The sequence below is a fragment of the Aptenodytes patagonicus genome, chromosome 20 (genome assembly GCF_965638725.1).
Source record: "Aptenodytes patagonicus chromosome 20, bAptPat1.pri.cur, whole genome shotgun sequence".
Taxonomy (NCBI): domain Eukaryota; kingdom Metazoa; phylum Chordata; class Aves; order Sphenisciformes; family Spheniscidae; genus Aptenodytes; species Aptenodytes patagonicus.
The window spans coordinates 6718605-6744378 of NC_134968.1; the positions used below are offsets into that span (position 1 = coordinate 6718605).

At 53.3% G+C, this 25774-nt stretch overlaps 1 pseudogene; it reads right to left on the reverse strand.

The window, feature by feature from the left end:
• Positions 1-1863: 1863 nt before the first annotated feature.
• On the reverse strand, positions 1864-2169 carry LOC143169536 (feather keratin Cos2-3 pseudogene; annotated as a pseudogene).
• Positions 2170-25774: the final 23605 nt, after the last annotated feature.

A 25774-nucleotide genomic window follows, 5' to 3' on the forward strand; every position in this document is an offset into this window, starting at 1 on the left:
AATGATACTGACTGATCCCAGGAAGAAAGGCACTCAACCTCTTCAATCATTGCTTAAAATGCCATTTATTAGCGCTAAGCTAGAAAGAAAGAGGATAGTATAGGAGATCTTGCATCCCTTCAGATCCTGGGACCCCTGGTCTGCTCACCATCAGCTGCTCTCACAGAATGAGAAAATCACAGGACGTTTGAGGTTGGAAGGGACCTCTGGAGGTCATCTGGTCCAACCCCCCTGCTCAAGCAGGACCACCTAGAGCCAGTTGCCCAGGACCGTTTCTAGGTGCGTTTTGAGTGTCTCTAAGGAAGGAGACTTGGCAACCTCCCTGGGCAACCCATGCCAGTACATGCCATCCTTCCCTCTACAACAAGGATAAATGCAGATGATAACATTATTAAGAAGGACCTTCTGCTTCGTACAAGGTTTACTGTGGTAGGGTTAGGAAGTACAACAGTGTTGTTCCAGATGACGGTTATTAATAGCACGATTAGGGGAAAAAAGATTTCAGACAGGCAAGTGAAATGCTTTTACAAAAGTTTGGCCTTCAGTCATTCTGAGCTACGCTTCATTAGCCATAAGTCCCTCCTGATCGAGGACATGGGTGTGGGGATTTCCATTCTTCCACTTGTACACTTTTGTCAAGACATCTGGATTTTCGTGCAGGAAAAAAGATATGAGACTGTAGTAGCTGCCAAAGAGACATTTCCACCAATCAGAAGGCATGAGATTTACCTGTAAAAAAATCCTCTCCCCCCAGAATGGCAGCCAATTCCTGAGCACAAGTTCTCTTGGGGGACCAATGAAGCAGTCAAGAGCTCTGAGCTCATCTGCAGCTGTCTTGGGAAGTGCACCCAGTACCCTCGTCCTTGCTGATCTTCACGTTCTCCTGCACACTCTGTATCAGAGCAATCTGATCTCCCTCAGAAATACACCGTTTCACTGCCCCCATTTCTGTGCTGACTGCCCTCAGCTCCCACATGCTTAGCTCCAATTTCCAGCCTCGACACGTTCAGCAGGATGGGTGATATTTCCCTGCTACCCCTGCCCAAGCCTGCTGGCCATGGCCCCTAGATTGCATGCTGGATGGGAGAGGAAGGTGGAGTAGCAGCTATGGGCCATCCCAAGGGATGTTCCTTGCATTACCACTCCTGGCATTCTGTGTTCCTGGAGCCCCACACCCTGCCACGCCAGCACAGCTCCAACCATAGCAAGAAGAACATCCTTCCTCAAGAGCTGCTGACCCCTCAGGGCCTCCTGCCTTTCTGGGCATTTGTGGGCAGACACAGCAAGGCAAGGCCTGATGGTCACTGGCAGCCGAGAAGCCAATGATGACTTCCTCAGCTTCAAGTGACAGTGCTGAAAAGAGGAGCCACGGCACAGTGTCCCAGCCTCCCGTTCCTCTGTGAATGGAGAGGGGTGTCCTTGTGCCCTCACCCCCTTCCACCCCAGAGCAGCACCTTTCTCCTTCGGCAGCTTGGGGAGTGCCCACAGAGGGAAGGACCACATGGAGGCCAGGCTTGAAGACAGCAGAACTTTAATGAGTCAAAAGAGGGAAACAAAATCACACCAAGTGGGTGCCGACAGTGCAGGGAGCGCTGGGGGCAGGAAACAGTCTGCGTCCTTGGCCATGCAGAAGTTCTTGCATGATATCTGTCTGCCTGACTTTCAGGTGGAGAGGAGACAAATGGGTCCCACCAGGCTGGCCTTGGTGGGACCTTGCTGCCAAGGGGATACAAAGCAAACAACAAAAAGGGAAAGACAAGGTCATTCAGCTATCCTGAAAACAGCATTGAAAAATCTTGATGTTCTACCCAGCCCCATGTTCTGAGTTCCTCAAGGTGTCTCCCTGGGGCTTGCCCAGCGTCGTTAGCAGGGGAGGCACCTTCTGCCACAGGAGCGGTTGGAAATGCCAGAGAGGTCACAGCACCCAGAGGTGATGGGCACTCCATCACAGCTGAGGATGCTGCCAACAGCAGCGGAGGTGGAGGAGCCCACAACGGTGTTCTGTGGGAAGGAGCTGAGGATGGGGCCGGGCAGGGTCACCACCACAGGAGGGGGCTCGATGGCGACAGTGGAGTTCTGGCACTGCCTGACACAGGGCTCATTGCAGCTGTTGGCCAGTGGGGTGGGGCCGCAGGGCCGGCATGGCAGGCACTGGTTGTAGCAGGACATGTCTCTAAGGGTGGAGGTGCACCTGGGAGAGAGGGCATGGAGGAAGCAGAGCACAAGGGTGCGTGATGAGCAACCTGGTTACCCTGTCACAAAGGAGCCAAGGCCACTACTGAGTAGGGAGCTGGAAGCTGTGCCAGGAGCCACATGGTACCTTTCACCCTACAAAGAGCAGCCTGGCCCAGGGAGGCTCTCTCTGAATTCGTAATCCAAAAGTCCCCTCTGCCATGTCCCAGCCTTTCTCTAAGCAGACCTTCTGCCCACTTCCCTCTCTCATGACAAGAAGTTCCAAATCCCAGCACAGGCCAGAGCCAGTACCAGCTGAGATGTCCATCGAGACAAGATCTTGCTTTGGAAGAGAAGGAGAAGGGGTTCTAGACTCACCTGGTTCCCAAGGAGAAGGAGGCAAGAGAAGTGGATGGGAGAGCAGGGACTTGAGCTGGCTTTTATACCTGCCCTTCATTGCCGCAGGACCAGAGGCACCCTTTGCAGAGGTAACAATTTTCTGACAAGCTCATCTTGAATGCAAAACATCACAGTTAATGGTATGGCCTGTGCTTTGGTTTCCTGCACTGCTGCCTTTTCATGTCCAGGTTTGTGCCATGACCATTCCTCAATGAAGGCTTCTTCTGAGCACAGGTATGAAAGGCCTCAGAATTTCTTGGGCAGGAATGCAGCAGTACGGGCAGAAGACTCAGCTCAAGTGCTGGACGGGTCCAAGCAGGCAAGTGATTGTAGCCTGGGTCAGTCTGGTGGGGCTGTTTGCAGTATCATTCTCAGGAAGAAGCTCCAGCCATTCTCAGCTGGATGCCCAAGGGTTACCATGCATGACTACGTGCCACGTCCATCTCCTTCCTTCCCTCCTCTGCTTTCCCCAATGGTTGCTTGTTGTTGCCTAGGCTGTGCTCCTAGGTGTTGACCCCATCCTGATTAAGACTGCCCAGTCCTCAGGGGTCCTCAGTAGAGTCCACGGTCCGTGTGTTCCTATCTGTGTTCCTGTCTTGTGTGTACTTGTAAGCAGACAGGTTTGTGTGAATGCACGTGGGAGCACAAATTTGTGCATAATTCCATGCGGGTGTGCATGAGCCTGTGTGTGTGTGTCCTTGTGTGTCTCTCATCACGAGGGAATGTGTTGCTCATGGCAGAGACACTCTCCACTGCTCTCTCCATGAGCACGACAGGGCAGCAGGTTCCCAGGGTCAGAAGGAGCCTGAGCGCAGCCCAACGGTGATGGCACCAGCCTGCTAGAGATCTGTCCAGGTAAGGGGGAACTGAAATGCAGCCCCTGTCTCCTGAGCCCTCCTATTCCTTTCCAAAGCTCACACTCCGCTGCTGCCAAGTTCAGGCCCCAGCAAGGATGGTTTCACTCCAGCTTGGATCCTCGGTTGAATTCAGTGTAACAACATTGGGAGTGCCTCAGCATGGCTGGCAGTCCCCCCTGCCTGCCTCTCCAGGCCAGGACACAGCTGCTCTCCCCAGTGCTAGAGAGTTCAAAAGGATGGGGATGGCTTTATGGGCAGGGAGAAAGGCTGAGGAATCCTGCTGACCATGTGCTGGCCATCCCTGAGTGGATCTGCTTCCAATGCAGTGTCGGTGGTGTCTGGGGTGGGACACATCCCCCTCTCATGTCCATGTCAATGCCAAATGTACCTGTGCAGCCCATCAACCTGGTGTCATGTCGGGCAGGGGCCAAGACCTTTTCCCAAACAGGTACTGAATGAAAGGGACCTGAAGCCTGATGTCGCTGTGGTGTAAGTGGAAGGACAGACCCTGTGGCTTGCACAGGAAAGCCAAAGAGCTGATGACTGCTTTGATGTTTAGCCTGCAGGGACCTTCATGCCCTGCATTGAAATCTCAGTCTGAGTGTCCAGCAACTGTCTCTGGAAGGGAAGGAACATTACATTCAAGACCCCATACCGCAAAGCCTACTGGTCTCCCGTGGGGGTGTCCAGAAGAGACCCTCACTCTGACAAGGGCTGTGCACAGTGTATAATGTTCCTGAGCCCGTATCCCTGCCTGAATGTTTGTCTGCCTGGACTTAGGTCCAACTTGGAGACAATGCAGCTGAGGGCTTTTCCACTTCCCTTTAGTGACCCCATTAGAGACCAGTGCCAGGGAGCTCTTCTGGGAGAGCTCAGCCAGGGCCGATTCCCCTCTCCATGGAGCTGCTTCTGAGCTGAGGCTCTAGTGTAGCTGAGGGCCAACCTCATTGCTTTCTCATGAGGTAACAGGCATCGTGGAGAAGGGAAGGGGAGGGGTGTATCTAGAGTTTAGCAAGACCTTTGACAGCCTCTCTCATACTTCCTTTATGACCAAATCAGTGACAAATGCGTTCAGTGACAAGGTGGGTGGAAAACTGGCTGGACTACCAGGCTCAGAGAGTTCTGACCTTGGTCCAAAGCCCAGATGGCTGACACGTATTAGTGGGGTCTAGTAGTAGGGATCAGCAGTAGGACCAATACTGTTTGATGTTTTCATGAACGCCATGAGTACTGGGCAGTGGGGAACTCCCAGCAAGGGGAACGGGCCAGAACTGTCGCACATGGCTCCTGTTCAGAGGACCTGGACAGGCTGGAAAAATGGGCTGACTGGAACCTCCTGAAGGCCAAAAAGAGTAAGGGCAAGGTTTTGCATCTGATGGAGGAACCAGCCCATGCAGTCACGCAGGCTGGGGGCTGGCTGCCTAGGAAGCAGATCTACAGAAAAGGATGTGTGGTTTTAGGAGACACCCAGCTGAACATGAGACAGCAGTGTGCCCCTGCAGCAAAGACGGTCAACTGCATCTTGAGCTGCGTTAGTCAAAGTGTTGCCAGCAGGTCCAGGAAAGTGACCCTGCCCCTCTGGCCATTGTGAGACCACACCTGGAGTACTGCGTCCAGGCTGGGGCTCCCTGCTCCAAGAAGAGTATCGACATACTGACGTGAGTGCAACAAAGGCCACCACGTCGATTAGGGGGCTGACAAACATGATGTGCGAGGAGAGTGTGAGAGAACTGGGCCTGCCCATTTCGGAGAAGAGAAGGCTCAGGGGAGACCTTCTTGCTTTCCACAGCTGCTTTTTCAGAGGTGACAGAGAAGATGGACCTAGTCTCTGGAAGTGCCCAGGAGACAGGACACGAGGAGTTCTGATTAAGCAATAAGCTAGAAGACATAGTGAGAAAAGAAACGTGTTTCCCAGGGAGGTTGTGCAATCTCCATCCTGGAAGGTGTTCAAGGATGGACTGTATGTGACTTTGAGCAACCTGGTCTAATGGGATCTGTTCCGAGCAGAGGGGTGATCTAGATGACCTCTGGAGGTCCCTTCTCACCTACATTCTGACTCTGTGATTCCTGCCGCTTCCCGGCCCTCCCTGACCCCTGCACGCCCACGGGCACACGTACCTTCACTCGCCCTCTGCCACAACACAACTCTTAGCCATTGTGCTGGGACTGCGGAGGGGCAGCTGAAGGGAGGCTCTCAGCCTCCTCGCTGCCATCCACAGGGAATCAGTGGCTACTGTTTCCAGCCCCTGAGCTGGGAGACAGCCATGGGAAGCTGGTCCATCTCCTGGGTCAGGGCCCTGCAGCTGTCCCCGGCTGCAGCGGGCACTGTGCACGCTTGTTCTTGCTGGGGAGCCCTGGCTGGAGGAGGGGAAGAGTCCACTTCCCAGGACAGCAGCTTGTGGCCCTGCAGAGCCACCGAGCACTCTTAGCCCGGGCGAGACCCCGGGCGGCGCCGGCGCAGGGCTCAGCCCCGGGGCGGAGCTGGCGGCGGCGGAGAGGGGCGGAGAGGAGGCGGCGGAGAGGAGGCGGCGGTGCCGGAGCAGAGAGCCGGGGCTGGCGGGGGGCAGCGAGGCGCGGGCGGCGGAGCGGCGGCATGCGGCGGTGCCGGGGCGCAGGGCTGGCGGGGCTGGCCGCGGTGCTCCTGGGTGCGCGGGGCTGGCGGCGGCGGCCGGGGCTGGGCCTGGGGTGGCCCCCGCAGCTCCCTCGAGCCTGCCGTCCCCTCTGGCTTCTTCACGGACCTCTGCCCCCGAACCATCCTCCCGTCCAGCCCTCCCTCTGCTGCCATCCCACGTTCCCCCAGAAAACTCATCGCTCTAGCCTTTCTCCAGGCCTCCCTGTTTCCTTCCTTTCCTCTGTGTCTTGCCGTATAACTCATGCGGTCATCCCTTCCCCCTCGCTACTTTATTTCTCTCTTTCCTTTATCCCCCTTTTTTTCTTCAACGCCTCCACTCTTCCAGCTATCCTTCACGCATTCATCTCGCCACCACCTATTAATGGACACTTCCATTAGTGCACGTGTTGACATCCTCTGGAAACTCTTCTCCTCATCATCTCTCTTTGTTCCTGACTGCTTCTGCGGGATTTGGTCTGGGAAACAGCAGGCAGGGCTGGGCACAAAGCAGGGTTTGACTGGTTTTTCCTTCTTTTTCTCCTCGGCAGTGGCTGCGGGCAGAGCCCAGGTGCAGCAGGAGCCGTCGGCAGAGACCACTGAGGGCACCAGCATCAGCATCAACTGCTCGCACCCCAACATGCAAACCAGGGACACCATCTACTGGTTCCGTCAGCTCCCGGGCCGAGGCCCCGCATTCATCGTGAGCGGTCACAAAGGCACCAAAGATCTGCAGGACCCTCCGGGGCGGCTGTCGGTGGCGGCAGACCGCCGGTCCAGCGCCCTGCGGCTCGCCCGGCCCCGGCGCGGGGACGCGGCGGTGTATTACTGCGCCCTGGGAGACACGGGGAGAGGAGCCGGGGCTGCGGCCGGGCACGAACCGCCGCGGGCGGGGCCGGGCGCGTGTGTCGGGGGCGGGGGGACAGCCCTGGCCGGGCCCGCCAGGGGGCGCTGCCGCTCGGCCCGCCGGGGCCGCCTCGCCCCGCCCGGCCCCGCCCGGCCCCGGCCCGCGGGGCGGTTCCCCCGCCCCACCGGCACCGGCACCGCCTTCAGCATCAACCCTGGCACCGGCACCAGGCCCGCCGAGGCCCCGCAGCCCCCGCCGAGGCCCCGCAGCCCCGACGCGGCTCCGGAGCCGCCCACCGGGCAGAATCCTTCTCCCGCCCCTCCCCCCCCCCCGATCACCCCCGCACTCCCACCGGGAGGCAGGCTGAAATCCCCCACCACAGTGGCAGCGGTGGCGGCAGCAGGGCAGGAATCGCGACGGGAGCGGTGGCGGTGTCCGGCGGTGCCCGGGAAGGAGCGGTTGCAGCCGCCGGCCCCGCTGGCTCCCGGCGAGGAGCAGCGCCTTTCTGCTCTGCACGGGGAGGCGGGCAGCAGAGACCCTCCTGCCCACGGCCAGCCGGGCAGCCCTCGGTCCTGCCGCACGAACCGGGCACTGCTGCTGCTCAACGGGCAGGGGCTGGGGATCTCTTCCACCCCTCTGATGTAGCCGGGCCCTGTTAGAACAGAAAGACCCAACTGGTACAGTGCGAACACAAGCCTTTGCTTTGAAACCACAAGCAGAAGTGGTTTCTTGCCGGTAACCTTGTAAATAGGCTCAGATACACAATTACAAACTGAAGCCTCCAGCTCCACAGCCCGCTTCCAAGGCGCTCCTGCTGGTGTTGGAAAGGCATCCTGTAGAGCTGGCAGCTCCACCTTGGCACCAACATGAGAAGGAGATACTGATTGTCACAGACGCCTTCAAGTGTATCCCACAGTGGCTGGTGTTCAGGACATAGAGCTTGTTGCACAGGATTCCCCTTAACCTCAGACTGAGAGCCTTTGGTGTTGAAGTGAAGTCCAGGAGATAGGAGAGAAGCTTGAGCTGGGCACTTGTTGAAGGACACATCTGAGACTCAAGCTCAGACCTCAGGAGAGAGCCACGAAGAGATCAGCTAAGTTGCCCTGCGGGGCTGAAGGTCTGAGGTGAGTGAGAGCTGGAAAGAGGCCTCTGGGCATGGGGTCCTGGGCCCAGTCGGTCCCCAGAGAGGCCTGTGTGGCTGTAGGAGCTGATACAGCTGTGAAAGTCCATGTTCGCAGGCTGCAGAGGCAGAGAGGAAAGGTTGGGCCCTCTTCCCTGCCTCAGCTGGGGACTGTTGTGGCAGCTATGGTTGTACTACAAGGGAACTCCTGGCAGGTCTGCAGTCATTGGAGAGCAGAGGGCAGCCCACCGTCCTTCTGCCATGGCCTCGACTCAACAACAGGACCCCGAAGGCCTTGTGGGAGCGGGGTTGTGAATGAGGGCTGCTATGCTAATAACCTGCCTCCTGCAGTCCCTGCCAACGGTGTGAGCAAAGGGCCCTGGGTGAGAAGTGGCAGAGGAGCCCTGCTCCAGGCAGCAGACATCGGAAGACATTAAAATCAAGTAGGCCTTTGGCTTGCCTGGGTATTGGGGTTCTGGGGCCCAGGGTGGGACAAGCAGCTGGAGGTTGTGGGTAATGTGGGCAGGTGAAGGGACACGGAGGGACTACCTGTACAACGCAGACCTGTGTTGCCATGTCCTGCCCCTGCCAGAGTGCAGGAGTGTGTCTGTCCCTGTGCGGCTGGTTTCTGCAGCAGATGCTCTTTACAGAGATGTTTCTCTTCAGGCGCTTCCTCCATGGCCAGAGGCGAAGGCGGAGGGTGTGCGACACCAGGGTCCAGGCACTTCAGTGTGTCCTCTCTCCATCCAGACAGTCCCAGGGACAGGGTGGACATGGGTGGGTACAGGGGTGCCTTCTCCATCTCCTGCAGAGCTGGGTGCAGGCCTGTGCAGCTGGCTGGGTGGTTGATGTCAGGAGAAGTTTGGAAGGGATGCCTTTCCCTCTGATGGACAGTACTTAAACCATGAGGCTCTAGAGAGCCTTCTTGCGGTCGAGGTTGAGGGACAGACCCAAAGAGGCCTGCCTGGAGCAGCAGGGAGAGAGTTTTGCTCCACCCTCTGAGCTGTGGTTTGGAGGCCTCTTTGATCTGGCAGAGGCAGAAGAAGAGGTGAAGTTGCAAGCATCGGGTCCCTCACGCTGGCAGGTCCCTGGGCACCCCATGAAGGGAGAGCGTGACCTGGTCCTGATTTTCCTGGCAGTGCTGGTGGGACTGGCAGACTTTGGTGAGATGTGACTTTCAGGCTGGGGAGAATGAGGCAAGAGCTTGCGCCGCCGGTGGTGGAAGGGAGGAGACGTGAGTCCTGACTCCCTGGGGGATCTGGGAGTGTTTCTGTAGGGAGAGCAGGGGCTGCAGACAGGTGCAGCAAATAATCTGGGACATGTCAGGAGCAATGGGCATCAAAGGAGGAATAAGAACTCACCTTAAATTTGCAGGTACTGAGCATTTCTGAATGTGCTACTAGTATAAATAAAGCCTGAAAGAGGGAAAGATGTTAGGGAACGGAGCGATGCAGCGTATAGGAGCTTCTCTCCGAGATGTATTGGATAAATCTACAGCTCATGTCTGCTGCTGCTGAAGGAGAGACCAGCAGTTAACATAGCTCAGAGGCAGATATGGAGAGAACCAGCGGACTGAAAGACCAGTGAGTATTGCTGAAAAGCAGGATGATCCGGGATGTGAGGAGTGGCAAGATCCTGCAGAAAGAAGCGTGCAGGGACAAACAGCTCAGCCTTTCAGAGGCTAGGAAAAGTGAGCTGGAAAGTGGGGACAGTGAGCAAGCTGATGAAGTGATAGACGGACAGCTACACAGGCAAGCAAAGCTGAAAGCTCTTTCTGGCTTTACAGGTCATGCGCAGAAGGACTCTGTGCTCCAGTTCCCAGCAGAAAGGACCATCCAGGCAGGACACAACACAACGCTGCACTGCAATTTCTCCACCAGCAGTTCCAGTCCCTACGTCTACTGGTACCAGCAGCTCCCAAACCAGTCCCCTCAGATGCTGCTATGGGTGTATAAGTACAAAGCTCGCGATGATTCAGGGAGGTTCTCCTCCGTGCTGTCTGCAGAGGACTCCCAGGTGCTTCTGCATGTGCGGGATGCCGAGCTCCAGGACAGCGCTGCCTATTTCTGTGCACTGAGCCCACACTGGTGCCCACAGAAACGTGGGGGGTGCTCTGAGGAGCGGTTCCCTCCCCGCCACTGCTTGCATGTAGCTCCGAGCCCAGCCTGCCCAGCAGCAGCACCTGGGGGCTGTGGTGAGGCTGAGGCTGTGAGGCACATGCCAGCATGAATTTTACAGCTGTATCTAGATCCAGGGTCTTTGGTGATGAAAAGAGTCCAAGGAACCTGACTTGAGGCAGACCCGTTGGAGGCTGAACCATACACAAGCCAAACCAGGCTTGTAAATGCCCTCTGCTTAAAATAGCTGGTACACTGGAGCGAGTGCTCAGGACAAGTAACCCATCAGCTTGTCTTCTTGTTCCCTTTCCCTGTGCCTCCACCGATGGCCACAGCTGGAGAACGAAGCTTGTGGTAGGAGGCACAACTGCTCTTATGGTTTTGCCACGTGGCCGTAGTAGCCCAAGAAGGGAAGAGCCCTTCCTTGCCCCGCATCTGGGTGTCAGCTAAACCCTCAGCAAGTGAAAAAGACCCATCAGCCAGACGCTGGACAAGATTGTCTGTTCAAACCCTTCCTGCACTCATGCACTGCCAGAGAGTGGTCCCACTCTTTTTCACGTCTCTTCTCCTTCTCAGGGGAATCGCCAGTGCTCGGCTGGGAGGAACCCCTGTGGCCCTGAGTCCATGCTGGTTTCTCTGTCCAACAGCTGGTAACCACATCTCTGCGATCTTGTTTCCTCCCATAGGCAACAGGAATGGTTCTGGGGACCTGTTCTCAGGCAATCCCACCCCAGCACTGCATGTGGAAGCTCAGCTGGAGGGTGCTGGCTTTCCAGCTGGATCCCACCCTATCAATTGGAGCCTGTTGCTCATGAAGCATCATCCACTTCACCTGAGAAAGCCTAGGGTACCTGGCTGTTGTCCCACTGCTCTTCCAGGATGACCTGCCTCTCCCAAGTGACGTGGGTCTGCTCTGCCAGCCCTGTTGGAGGCTTTGCATGCCCCTATTTATCTCAGAGGGCGCTAGGCAGCGTTGATGGAGAATTGACGGCAGCCCTGAGTGTCCTGCACTCCGCTGTGTCTCGGGTCCCTTGGACATTTCAGGTCCTGCTTTTGGTTGCTCTCCAGGGCTGCAGGGGGCTTCAGCGCTCCACAGACACAATTCTCCCCCAAAGCAAGGAATGACAAGCAGTGATGGCTACCTGAGGACAGATCCAGGCTCAGGCTCTTTCTCCAGCCTCAGCGGGCTGTCCCAAGGATTTTCCCAAGTGCCACTGAGAAAGAGAGCACAGCTGAGAAGGGTGGGCATCAGCCTGTCCTTGGGCACTGCTGCCTGGGCCTGGCTGCAGGTCTAAGAGCCAAGTGCCCAGCACAGGTGGACACAGGAGAATCACCTCCAGAGGCGCCACTGCTTCCAGAAGGGAAGAGGAGATGTTCAGTCCGGACTCAACCATCTCACCTGGAGAGCTCTACACTCAGGTGAAATCAACCCCACACTGTTCATAAAAGTGTATATCTGCCGTGTTGATGCCTCCTCCTTATGAAGTGCTCACATGGACTCCCTTTGTCAGTGTGCAGAAAGAAGAGCTTTGAGAACGTGATTGTCTGTTCTGAAATGAAAATTGGAAGGGGAAGATCAGGTGCCCTTTGGAAGTGCTAATGTCCTCCCAGTGAGTGTAAAGAGAGACTTCCTACCCAGCCAGCCTTTCTCAGCTCTGCAGTTTGGGGACTTTGCCAATCACACTAAGGTGTTTCCACAACAAAGCCCAAAATGGGTGGAACGATGGACTGTTGAAACCTGATGTGGGGCTGTAGATGTGGAAATGCCCTGACACATCTAGCAGGAAGCATAATGATTTGCATATTTTTAATTAGAAATAAAAAAGTACATTCAGACACTGGATAGAGGGAAGGAAGGGGAGTGTAAGTTTTCTTGGGTGTCTTATGCTAGGAATAATGGCTATAGGTAGAGATACCAGACATTGCCAAATTCTATCTTGAACCAGAGCATGATTCTGTGGAACAGCTGCAAGAATGGGGCATAGATGCATCCAGAACATGTCAGACTAAATGGAGAAATACATGTCCATTTCCTAAAGCAGTGAGCCAGCTGCTGGGACTTCTTTAGGGGATTCAGATGAGTCCCTGACAAAATGAAGCACTTAGCAAACCGGAAGACCATCCTGTGGGAGGACCACTCCTCCAGTGTTCTGTCGGAGAACTGCTTGTGGATGGGGTTTGTGACCCTTTCCGAGCGCTGGGCTTTAGAGCACTGTGAGGCATTCTGAATTTACCCAGGAGTGAACAGAGGTGGGAGCTTTAGAATGGAGGCTCAGCCCAGCCTAAGACGGCTGTAAGGTGAGTGAGATGAGCTCACTGGGGAACCAGTGGCTTCTCACTCCCTGTGATGCCCAGGTGCACTTACACTTCGGTGAGGAACTTCTGCAGGGCAGAAGTCGTGGGAGGGAGGGGGTGAATCTCTTTGCTCCCACTGAGGCCCGTTGAAAAGCCACTTCATTTGTTCTGGAAAGCCCACCCCAGAGCTTGCTTCACTTCCTTGTTCCTGAGTGTGTAAATGAAGGGGTTCAACAAAGAAGTTACAACTCTGTTAAAGGTATTGATGATTTTGTTCAGATCCAGGGAGTCTGGGCCGATGGCTTGACATACAGGAACATGGTGGAGCCATACCAGATCGCAATGACACCGAGATGGGCAGAGCAAATGGAAAAGTCCTTCTTCTGGCCATGGCTGACTGGGCCCTGCACCATTTTGCTGGGCTCACTCTGACATCTTTCTTGTACTGGGGAGCCCAGAACTGGAGCCAGCACTCCAGACATGGCCTCACCAGCGCTGAGTAGAGAGGAAGGATCAGGTCCCTTGTTCTGATCTGGCAATGCTCTTCCTACTGCAGCCCAGGATGCTGTTGGTTTTCCTTTGCACGAGGGCACATTGCCACAGCAGACTCAGGAACACCCCTGAGCCACTGAAACTGAGTGGGACACAGCAGTGAGTATTCAGGAGAAGCATCCCAGCTGCTTGTCCAGCTCTGACTCTTCCCTCAGCGTCCACGAATGACCACTGCTGGGGAAGGGGGCTCTTGGGAAGAGACATGACTGCTCCTGTGGATTTACCTCCTAGCCAAAGAAGCCCAAGGAGGGAAAATGTCCTCCTAGCCCTGCATCTGGGGATCAGCAAAAGCCTCAACGTGTGAGCAAGACCCATCAGCCAGGCACAGGACAAGATTCTCTGTTCAACTCCTTGAGCTGTCCCCCTACTCTTCTCTTCTCCCCTCCAGCTCTGCAACTCACCAGTGCTTGGCTGGGGGGAGTCCCTGAGTCCCTGTGGGTTCTCTGCCCAGCAGAAAACTGCTGGTGGCTGCATTTGTGGGATGTGCATTTCTGGGATCTAGTTTGTCCCTCTGTGCACACATCTCTTGTTATGCTAAGTCTGTTTTGGAAAGCAAAGAGCTGGCCCTGGAGAGGGGAAGCTGTGGTGTAAGCTGAAAAAGCAGCCATGGTGGCAGGCCAACATGTTCTAATTCATGGAGTGATGTCAGCTCAGTAGGCCATGACATCAGGTATTTGCCGTGAGGCCTTCAGAGGTCACAAAGAGGCTTTGTGAAAGAGTGGGACATGGGCCAGAGATAAAGGGAAGGAGGCAGAGAGAGTGAGGCACCCGGAGAAAAGTGTCTCTGTGAGGTGCTGGAAGGTGGATGAGAAGCCCCGTTCCCACCTGGATGGGTAAGAAAGCTGTGGTTTGGATCCCAGCTGGAGGTGGAATTCAGGTCTGTTCTTATGCTGTGCTTTACACAAAGACCTGTGAGAGAGGTTTCAGGGTCTTGCAGGAAACGCAGGACATCGGGGGGGGCAAACAATGAGTAAGTTGGAATATGGGGGCACAAACTATCGCATTCCACACATTTTAAGTGACCTGAGTGCTTTGCCACACCCACCTTACATCTGAAACTTACTGCTCATTTGGCCAATCTTTCCCCTTTCCTTCATGTTTGTAACTTCTCAGGTGTCCTGAAAAGTGCCTGCCATGGCTTAGTGTTTTTGCAGGTGTTGCCGGGAGACACTGCAAAGACCGAGCTCAACATGGGGTTTGCCCCCAGAGCCTAGTCTCAAAAGACCCCATTTTCTCTGGGGACAGGAGCCTTTCAGTGTCTTGAGGAACTCACACACCTGAGGAACTTGAGCAGAGGCCACTGTCAGGGCATGTGGAAGGTGAGAGCTGCTGCTTCACTAAGGCTGTCAGATCAAGTCCCTTTTCCTTTCAAAGGGGAGAAGAAGTAAAAGGGAAAGTGATAAGCCAAGCACACAATGACAGCAATCTGTAAGGAAGTGATAAGGGAGACAAGGAGGGAGAGCAGAGCTCTGCAGCCTCTAATGGATGGGCCATTAGGAAACTGCAGGCGAAGCTTTGAAGTGGGTCAGGAAGAGGACCTGGTGACAAATGGCAGGGAAAAGGCTGATGTACTCCATGCCTCTTTCTCCTCAGTTTTTACTGGCATGGCTTCTCCTCAGGCCTACCACACCCCTGAGCCTCCCCACACACTCTCTGGGAAGGAAGCAGCACCCACAGTAGAAGAAGAAAGAACTAAGGAGCTCTTACTACCATGTGGACATACACAAGTTCATGGGACCACTTGGGATGCATCCAAGGGTGTTCAGGTAGCTGGCTGGTCAGTCACTACTCAGTCCCTGGAAAGAAGATGCAGCAAATACTCTCAGAAGCCTTTTCTAAACTCATGAAAGGCAAGAAGGGGGTTGGGAGCAGCTGACATGGGTCTACTGAGGGCAAATCATGCCTCACCAACCTCCTTGCTTTCCATGAGGAGGTGACTGGCACTGTGGGGAAGGGGAGGGGCACTGGTTGTGGTGTACCTTGACTTTAGCAAGACCTTTGACATACCCTCATGGGTGCGCACATATGGACACCTATACGCACACAGAGGTATGCACACTCACAGCCATGCACACACACCGATATGGGTGCACACACAATCCTACACACAGGGGCACAACCACACACATGAGCTTGCACGTACCCAAAGAGTAACTCGTACGTGTGCCCTTCTAAAGAGGTGTGTGCACACACGTTTCCAAAGGAGCCCGTGTGCAGACACAGGCAGAGCCACCCCTGTCCTGGTTTCAGCTGGGATAGAGTTAATTTTCTTCCGAGTAGCTGGCATAGTGCTGTTGTCCTGGTTTCAGCAGGGATAGAGTTGGCTGATGGCCAGGGCATCGCTGCTCTTTCTGTGCTGCTGTACTGGACAGGCTGGAACTCCAGTGTGAACTCGAGTTGAAGGGACTGTGACCTGTGGATGAGTCCATGTGGGAGCAGGACACCCCAAAGCGTCTGTGGCCGTGGATAAGCCCATGCCAGAGCAGGTACATCTCAAAGCGTCTGGTTTCAGAGAACTGGCCGCAGTTACGTTTGTGCTACAGCAGGTTTACTTCTGAGGGGACTGAGGCTGCGAGTAAGGCCATGCTGGAGCAGGTATATCTCTGAAGACATTGTGGCCCATGGAGAAGGCCATGCTGGAACAGGTGCATCTCAAAGTGACTGTGGATAAGTCTATGCTGCAGCAGGTGTACCCCTGGAGAGACTGTGGCTCATAGATAAGGCTCCACTTGGAGCAGGTACAACCCTAAGGGACTGCAGTCTGTGGATAAGTCCAAGCGGGAGCAGGGGCAAGGGGAGGAGTTCATTGCAATGTTAAACCCTGTGGTTTGATCCGAAGGGGCCAGAGGTGGAGATTGTAATGGAAATACCTTTAAATTGTTGTAACCCATGATTTGAGTTGCGTGTTATAGGAATTACTGTAGCAGGAACCACCCGAACCAGTGGAGGACAAGCCTTACAAGAAGCAGTGCAAGTGCAGCAGTGACCCAACCTGAGCTGGCTTTGGTGCCCAGTAACTCCACGCAACACACCACCTCTCCTGTCCTGAGTGACCACCATAACAGATGGAGCCCAAAGTCACAGACTAAATGAACTCAGTAGATATTTCGTGGACATTTCTGGACATTTTACAGACATTCCACAAGGGTGGTCCATAGACTAAGGGAATGATATCTGTGTGTTATATCAAAGGATGGAAAGCGGGGCGGGTGGTTAATGAGGTTGTACTGGAAAATATGGGACTTGAGCATGACGTAGATGGTATAGAATAAGGGGTGGATACTGTCCTGGTATCGGCAGGGATAGAGTTAATTTCCTTCCTAGTAGCTGGTACAGTGCTGTGTTTTGGATTTAGGGTGAGAACAATGTTGGTAACTCACCAATGTTTTAGTTGTTGCTAGGTAGTGCTTACAGTAGTCAAGGACTTTTCAGCTTCCCATGCTCTACCGACTGAGAAGGCTGGAGGTGCAGAAGAAGCTGGGAGGGGGCACAGCCAGGACAGCTGACCCAAACTGGCCAAAGGGATATTCCATGCCATATGACGTCATGCTCAGTATATAAGCTGGGGGGAGTTGGCCGGGGGACAGCGATCACTGCTCAGGGACTGACTGAGCGTTGGTTGGCAGGCGGTGAGCAGTTACATCAATTTTTTTTTCCTTTCCCTATTTCCCACCCTCCCGTTCTTTTACTTTCCATTACAATTTGTCATTATTATTATTATTATTATTATTATTATTATTATTATTATTATTATATTTCAGGTATTAAACTGTTCTTATGTCAACCCACGAGTATTCTTACTTTTGCTCTTCCGATTCTCTCCCCCATGCCACCAGGGGGGTGGGAGGGTGAGCGAGCGGCTGGGTGGTGCTTAGTTGCCGGCTGGGGTTAAACCACAACAACCCCCCATACCAACATGATGGATGCACAGATATTCAAACACACATGCTGACACATATGCATGCTCCTGCACGCATGTGTTTGCATACAGACATATGTGCACGCTCATATACTGACAGGTACACACATAAAAGCACATAGCCACGCACATCTATGCTCACACACTTACATATATGCAGACCAATGTCACTCCCATCCATGCTCACCTGCATGAAGGCACGTGCGTGTGCTCAAACACATACACGCTCATGAACCGATGCGACCAAAGACACACACACCTCCCCATATTTGTGCACACTCATGCTTGCATGTGCATTACGTCAGGCACGCATGTGTGCACACACACAGACACACGTATGTGCAAATGCCCACATGAGCACAGCCAGAGGAACACGTATGTGAGCATGTACACATGCACACACCACTGAGAACCAGGGCGCCTCTCCGTGTCCCAAGTCTGTGTGTCAGGGACAACGTAAAAACTAGAGACATCCATATTGCTGCAGCCACAAAGAATCCCCACATTAGAAGTGAGGAAATTCTTGCAGCCTTAGATTCTCCTGGCTGTCCTAAGTGACCTCCTTGAGGGGGGGGGGTGTGGGTCTAGCCCCAGCTCTGCAGAGGGAGTGGAACTTCAGCGATGTATTCGCACGCCAGCAGAGCGTGGTGCGCCTGCGACAAGCCAGACTCCCCACAGGCTGCAAACACTGAGGCTGGGGCACCAGAAATGATACTGACTGATCCCAGGAAGAAAGGCACTCAACCTCTTCAAAGCATTCCTTAAAATGCCATTTATTAGCGCTAAGGCTAGAAAGAAAGAGGATAGTATAGGAGATCTTGCATCCCTTCAGATCCTGGGACCCCTGATCTGCTCACCATCAGCTGCTCTCACAGAATGAGAGACTCACAGAACACCTGAGGTTGGAAGGGACCTCTGGAGGTCATCTGGGTCGACTCCCCCCTGCTCAAGCAGGGCCACCTAGAGCCAGTTGCCCAGGACTAGGTCTAGGTGGATTTTGAGTGTCTGTAAGGAAGGAGACGTGGCAACCTCCCTGGGCAACCCGTGCCAGTGCTCAGTCACTCCCACAGCACAGTGAAAAACTGTTGCCCCCTTGCCAGGGCACAGGACACTGCACAGACCCCATCCGCCCAAGGGTTACCCCATTTTGGTCAGTCATGCTTTCAGAGCATTTTCATCAAAAGGAAACAGATCTAGTCATCATTACTACTGCCAAACACTACAACCCAGCCAGTGTTGCCAGTGAACAAATACCAGCAGCTCTCACATCCATGTTTCTTAGGGTGTAGATCGAGGGGTTCAGCAGGGGAGTAAGAGCGGTGTGAAGAACAGCCGCTGCTCTGTCAGTAGACGTTTTAAATCACCATAAAATAAAACAACCTCTGGCAACAAGGCTGTTAGTTTAAAGTGTAAAACTGGCATGGATCCTCTGCCCTTTTCCTGCCCTTCCAGGATCTCCTCAGCTGGGCAGCCAAACCAGGGGTCATGCCAAGAGCCAGTAGCAGCGCTCTGGCAGTGCTTTGGCCAAAGAGCTTACTCGTCTGTCAGAAGAAATGCCATCCCTCCCTCTTCAACAAGGATAATTGCAGATGATATCATCATCAAGAAGGGCCTGAGATACCTTCTGCTAATGACAAGGTTTACTGTGGTAGGCGTCAGGAAGTCCAACTGCGCTGCTGCAGATGATGGTTATCAACAGCATGGCTAGGGGAAAAAAGATTTCGGACATGGAAGTGAAATGCCTTTATAAAAGTTTGGCCTCCAGTCATTCTGAGGTAAGCTTCATGAGCCGTAATTCCCTGGTGGAGAACATTGGTATGGGGATTTCCATTCTTCCACTTGTACGCTTCTGTGAAGACATTTGGACTTTCATGCAGGAAATAGGATATGAGACTGTAGCGGCTGCCAAGAGGCATTTCCACCGATCAGAATGGGTGAGATTTACATGTAAAAAAATCCGCTCCCCCCAGAATGGCAGCCAATTCCCGAGCACAAACTCCCTGGGGGGATGACTGAAGCAGTCAAGAGCTCTGCACCTGCCTGCAGCTCTCTTGGGAAGTGCACCCAGTACCCTCGTCCTTGCTGATCTTCACGTGAATAGAGAAGGACTCGCGGGGCATGGGATGGTAGGTGGCTGTCTTGGCCCCAGTGATCATGAAATGGTTGAGTTTAAATTTTTCAGTGTAATAAGAAAAAAGGACAGCAGAGTTGCTACCCTGGACTTCAGGAGAGCAAACTTGAAGCTGTTCGGGGAGCTCTTTAGCAGAGTACCCTGGGAATCTCCTTTGAGGGCTTAGGAGTCCACGATTGCTGCTCAGTCTTTAAGAACCACCTTTTAAAAGTACAGGAGCAGCCAATTCCATTGTGTCATAAGTCAAGCAAGCAGGACAGAAGACCAGCGTGGCTGAACAGGAAACTCCTCGTGGAGCTCAAAAGGAAAAAGAAATCGTACAGTCTCCGGAGGCGAGGTCAGGCTTCGCAGGAAGATTACAGAGCTGTCATTTGTGTATGCAAGGAGAAGACAGGTTCCTGAGATACGTTCTTTTGGATAGAGGAAGAAAGTCCACAACTCCTTGGGGCGGCTGAGTGGGACAGTCGGTGTCTGCAGGGTTTGGGGGTGTGCTGACAGGAGCTTGGGGCTAGACACCATGCAGGAGCCAGGACAGGCCAACCCAGCCAAGGGCTTGAGGATGGAGATGGAGAAGACACAGGCATGGGGGAAGGAGAGACTCTCAAGATGTTGCAAGGAGGATGTGTCAGAAAGGTTGGTCACCAGGTGCAGGCTTATCCCTCTTTTACTCCTCACCTTGGAAATGCAGAAGGTGGTGGCTGCAGGAGTGTGTCACTGCTGGAGAAGACAAGACCAGAGCAGAGGCATTTCAGGCGTGCTAAGAACAAGCATTTTCACCTCCCCATTTCATTCTTTGTTCCCCTTGCAGAGTCATTTCCGGCAGCTCTGCTCTCTCGGGGCTCTTGGTGGGGAGGGTTAGCAGACCAGGGTTACTGCAAAGATCGCCCAGGCCCAACAAGGCTGCTGCCAATCTTCTCAATGAAGAGCCACACCAGCCAAGTCCCAGAACCTCTCTGAATCAGACCTTCACCCCTCTTCCCCCTCTCATGACAAGCAGCACCAAGACCCAGCATAGGAGCATGCATCTGCATGAACAGAAAACAACATGGGGAAAGGGCTTCAGTCTCACCTGGTTCCCAAGGAGAAGGAGGCGAGAGAAGTGGATGAGAGAGTGAGGAGTTGGGCTCGCTTTTATGGTGGCCCTGACCCCTGCCCCAGGCCCAGAGGCAGCTTCTACGGAAGTGGCAGTTTTCTAAGGTGCCCATGATGAATGGAAAACATCCCAGCTAATGACATGGGCTGGGTGGTTGTTTTCCCAGACGCCACCATTTCATTTCCTGGTTTATGCTGTACACTTTGCCTCATGGAGGCTTCTTCTGAGTGTTGGGATTGAGAGGCCCCAGGATTTCTGGGGCAGGAATGTGCCAGCGCTTGCAGAAGACTCAGCTCAAGTGCCGGATGGGTGCAGTGCAGGCAAGGGATGTTGGCCTGGGGCACACTGGTAGCGTTGCCTGTGGTCACGTTGACAGGAAGGGACCCACCTCCTCCCAGCCCTGCAATCCTTGGCTGGTCGCCCAAGGGCTCTCCTTGGGTGAGGACATGCCACGTCTTTCTCTTTCCCGCCCTCCCAACTCACTCCAGCGGTCACTTGTGGGGTGCAGGTGGGCTGCACTCCTGGGTTTCATTGACTCTTTAAATCTTTCACCCATGAAACTGAGCAGCCTTCCCCAAGATTTGGGTATCGAGGGCTGCAAAGGTTACTTCCCCCATTTTTTCAATGCTGCTGAAAATCAAAGTTATGTGGGCCCCCTTCTGCCACCGGGAAATTATGGGGTGGACAGCATGATGCTTGGAGAGAAAAAGCACTTCTTGGCATGGCACACAGCTAGTCAGGAGAAGATTTTTGACTTCCAAAAAACCTGAGTTGTGATTGCCTACAAGATGTAAAAATTTTGAGGGAGGCCTCCCGTTTCCTTAAGTATTCCCTGAACTTACCCTCTTCCGCCAAGGATACATCTCCCTTGCTCCTGGTCTCAAGGATTCCTAAAGATTGATCTTGCTCACAAAGACTGAGGCAAAGGCGGCATTCAGCACCTCAGCCTTTTCCACATCCTGTGTAACCAGCCCACTCATTCAGCAGTGGCACCATGTTTCCCGTTGCCTTCCTTTTGTCACCTGTGTCCTTAGAGAAGCCCTTCTTGTTGCCTTTGACATCCCTCACCAGATTCAGTTCCAGTTGGGCTTTCCTAACCGCTTCCCTGCATGCTTGGACAGCGTCCCTGTATTCCTCCCAGGTTACCTGTCCTCGCTTCCACCTTCTGTATGCTTCCTTCTTGTGTTTTGGTTTGGCCAGGAGCTCCTTGTTCATCCACGCTGGCCTCCAGGCATGCTTGCCTGACTTCCTCCTCATTGGGATGATCTGCTCTTCAGCTTGGAGGCCGTGGTCCTTGAATGTTAAGCAGCTTTCTTGGGCCCCTCTTGCCTCCAGGGCCATATCCCACATGACTTTTCCGAGCCGATCTTTAAAGACACCGAAGTCTGCTGTCCTAAAGACCGGGTTGTGGACTTGCTGTTTACCCTCCTCGCTCCCCTCGGGATCCTGAACTCCACCATTTCGTGGTCACTGCAGCCCAGGCTGCCTTTGATCTTCACATCCCCAACAAGCCCTTCCTTCTTGGTATGTATGAGGTCCAGCAGAACACCTGTCCTCGTTGGCTCCTCTATCACTTGGGTGATGAAGTTGTCACCCATGCATTCCAGGAACCTCCTGGCTTGCTTATGTCCTGCTGCGTTGTCCCTCCAGCAGGTACCCCAGTGGCTGATGTTCCCCATGAGTACCAGGGCCTGCGCACGTGAGGCTGCTCCTGTCCACCTGTAGAGGGCCTCGTCTGCTGGTTCTTTCGGGTCAGGCGGCCTCTAGCGGACACCCACTACAATGTCACCCTTACCTGTCTTCTCTTTAATGCTTACCAATATGCTCTCAGTTGGCCCATCCCCTATCCCCAGGCAGAGCTCCATGCACTCCAACTGCTCTCTCACAGAAAGGGCAACTCCCAGTCCTCGTCTTCCCAGCCTGACCTTCCAAAAGGGCCTGTATCCCCCGTTGCAACATGCTATTCATGGGAGCCATCCCACCCTGCGTCTCTGTGACCCCAATGTGATCGTAGCCCTGCAACTGCACACAGATCTCTAGCTCCTTGTGGTAGTTCCCCACAGGCAGCCCAGCATGTGGACTTCCTAGAAAGGGTTTTGGGGACTTCTCCACTATGATGTCTTGTAGGCACTTCCTTACTTACACGTAACTGCTAGAGGTGAGCCTCTTAAGCCCTGTTTCCTTGACCTTGTTCAAGAAAACAAGGCTTCAAGACACACGTGGCTCCTCTTTAACATTGAGGGCGGTGAACCGATTTTGTAGTTGTAAGCCCTCAGGTGGGGCAGGAGCCTTCTGCTTGGTGTTAGAAGTCACCACCTTCCATCCTGGGCTTGTCCCCTGGGAATCTGCTCTTTGGAGTCTACAAGTGGTAGTCAGTTTTTAAGAACCACCTTTTAAAAGCACAGGAGCAGGCAATTCCACTGTGCTGTTAGTTAAGCAAGCGGGGCAGAAGACCAGCTTGGCTGCACAGGGAACTCTTCATGGAACTCTAGAGGAAAAAGAAATGGTATGATCTCTGCAAGGAAGGTCAGGCTTCGCAGGAAGATTACAGAGCTGCGGTTCGTATATGCAGGGAGAAGACAGGTAAGGCCAAAGCTCAATTAGAGTTGAAACTGGCCAGTGTTGTTTCAGATAACAAGAAGGGCTTTTTTAAGTATGCTAATAGCAAGAGGAGGTTTAAAGAAGACATTGGACCGATACTTGTTGAGGATGGTCACCTGACTAATAGGGATGAAGAAAAAGCGGAAGCGTTCAATGCTTTTTTTGCCTCATTCTTTAAGAATACTGATAGACCTTGGGCTGCCCAGTCCCCTGAGTCAGAGGGCCACGACTGAAGGAACAGTGACTTTCCATTTGTGGACACTGAAATTTTAAGGGACCAGCTGTATCAGCTGAATGTTCACAAGTCCACGGGGCCAGATGGGGTTCATGCCAGAGTACTGAAGCAGCTGGTGGATGTTACGGCAGGACGCTTCTCAATCATCTACCAAAGGTCTTGGGAGTCTGGGGAGGTCCCTGCTGACTGGAAGCCAGCCAATGTTATTCCCATTTACAAGAAGGGTGTGAGGGAAGACCCAGGAAACCACAGACCTGTTAGTCTAACCTCAGTTCCTGGAAAAATTATGGAGAAGATCAGACTGGGTGCTATTGAAAGGCATTTTAAAGAACAATGCAGTCGTCAGGCACGGTCAACATGGGTTCACAAAGGGAAAGTCCTGTTGAACTAATTTGATCTCCTTCTATGATACGGTCACCCGCCTAGTGGATGAAGGGAAGGTGGTGGAGGTAGTTTTTCTGGATTTTAGTCAGGCTTTTGGCAGTGTCCCTTACAGCATCCTTCTGGACAAGTTGTCCAGCTGTGAGATGAGCAGGTACATGGTGCGCTGGCTGATGAATGGCAGGGCTCAAAAGATTGTAGTGAATAATGAGGCTACATCTGGCTGACGACCCATCACCAGCGGTGTTCCTCAGGGCTCAATTCTAGGGCCAGTTCTGTTCAATATTTTTATCAACGACCTGGATGCAGGAGCTGAATGCACCATTAGCAAGTTTGCTGTTGATACCAAACTGGGAGGTGCTGTTGACTCTTCTGAGGGACCAGAGGCCTTGTGCAGGGATCTAGATAAATGGGAGCACTGGGCAATCATTAATGGCATGAAGTCTAATAAGTCTAAATGCCAGATTCTGCACCTGGGATGGAGTAAGGCCAGACACAAGTATAAACTGGGAGAGGAGCGGCTGGAGAGCAGCCCTTTAGAAAGGGATGTGGGGGTGCTGGTTGACAGCAGGCTCAGTAGGAGTCAGCAGTGTGCCCTGGCAGCCAAGAGGGCAAACCGCGTCCTGGGGTGCATCAAACACAGCATAACCAGCTGGTCAAAAGAGGTGATAACCTTTGGTCAGCCCTGAAGTTGTCAGGCAGTGGGACTAGATGATCATTGTAGGTCCCTTCCAACAGTAATATTCCTTTCTATTATATTTATTCTATACTTCACTTTAAGGTTGCACTTACCTGAATAGAGGTACTAAGTACCTGCAACTGCAGTTGGGGTCTGGGGCTCTTCAAGCTGCTGCGTCTCAGAGAAAATCCTGTCTATCTCCCTTTCACCTGCTCCGGTGCTGTGCAGCCGGCTCACTCACAACTGCTTGCCAACTGACGAATGCCGACCGCTTGCTGTCTGTTATGCCTGAGAATGTGCTGTGGTGTTAGAGTTGCTGGCAACTGCTGTCTCAGGAAGTGCTCTGGAAATATCCTTTTATCAAATTTGTGGAGGAGTGAAGTTTTGCTCTTCTGTTCATTTACAGGGCTTTTGGTAAAGCAGTCAAGTGGAAAAAATGTATCTCGTGCCTGCAAATTAGCTGGAGCAGCTACGCGTGCTGCCATTACCAAGGGAAGACATGAGGGCTGATACGGTCCTCTCTTTGGATGCTGAAATGAGAGACATTCTCCAGAAACCAGGTTTGGTGGCCTACAAGGAAGCTAAGGGGTGCACGGCCGCTCTTCAAAAGTACTTCTCCCACGAGAAGCAGGGCGATCAGAAAAGGGGGAAAACAACTCCTGCTTTTCCAGAAGAAAACAAGGCAGAGGTGGAAAACCCCCTGGAGACTCCTGAGGACTCCAGCCCTGTTGTCCAGGCAGGGCCTGATAATGTGCATCCACGGTATTGGAAGAATGCGCAAGTGCTCCTAGGTAAACGAGGGCACCACAAGCATATTTCTTCTTGAGAGGACCAGGGACGTATGACATTAAGGGGTCCAGCCTGCTTGATTTAGTCCAATGTGTCTGTCGTGGTTTAATTTCAGTCGGCAACTAAGCACCACGCAGCCGCTCGCTCACTCCCCCCCCACCCGGTGGGATGGGGGAGAGAATTGGAAGAGCACAAGTTAGAAAAACTCGTGGGTTGAGATAAAAACAGTTTAATAATTGAAATAAAATGATAATAATAATATGATGATAATAATAATACACAAAGCAAGTGATGCACAGTACAATTGCTCACCACCCGCCGACAGATGCCCAGCCAGTCCCCGAGCAGCGGCCCCCCCGGCCAGCTTTCCCCAGTTTATGTACTGAGCGTGACGTCACATGGTATGGAATGTCCCTTTGGCCAGTTTGGCTGTGCCCCCTCCCAGCTTCTTGTGCACCTCCAGCCTTCTCAGTCGGTAGAGCATGGGAAGCTGAAAAGTCCTTGGCTAGTGTAAGCATTACCTAGCAACAACTAAAACATTGGTGCGTTATCAGCTTTGTTCTCATCCTAAATCCAAAACACTGTACCAGCTACTAGAAAGGAAATTAACTCTATCCCTGCCGAAACCAGGACAGTGTCCCTCAGATCTGTGGCCCATCTGTGTAGACCTAAAGGCTGGAATATTTTTATGAAAGCCATGGCTGCGATGAATGTTGCCTCTTCTGTCATGGGTCATACAACAACCAGGGAACGACTAAAAGTGACTGAGGAGGGCCAAGAAGCATCACACACACCACCTCATAAGAGGAAGATCCCTAAAACCCAGTGGTGCACCCTGTAAAGTTTACTGTTGAAACAAAAATATTCATAGAATCATGGAATCATAGGATGGTTTAGGTTGGAAGGACCTTTAAAAGGTCATCTAGTCCAACTCCTCCTGCCATGGTGGGTTTATATTCATAAAAAATCTTTAAACTTT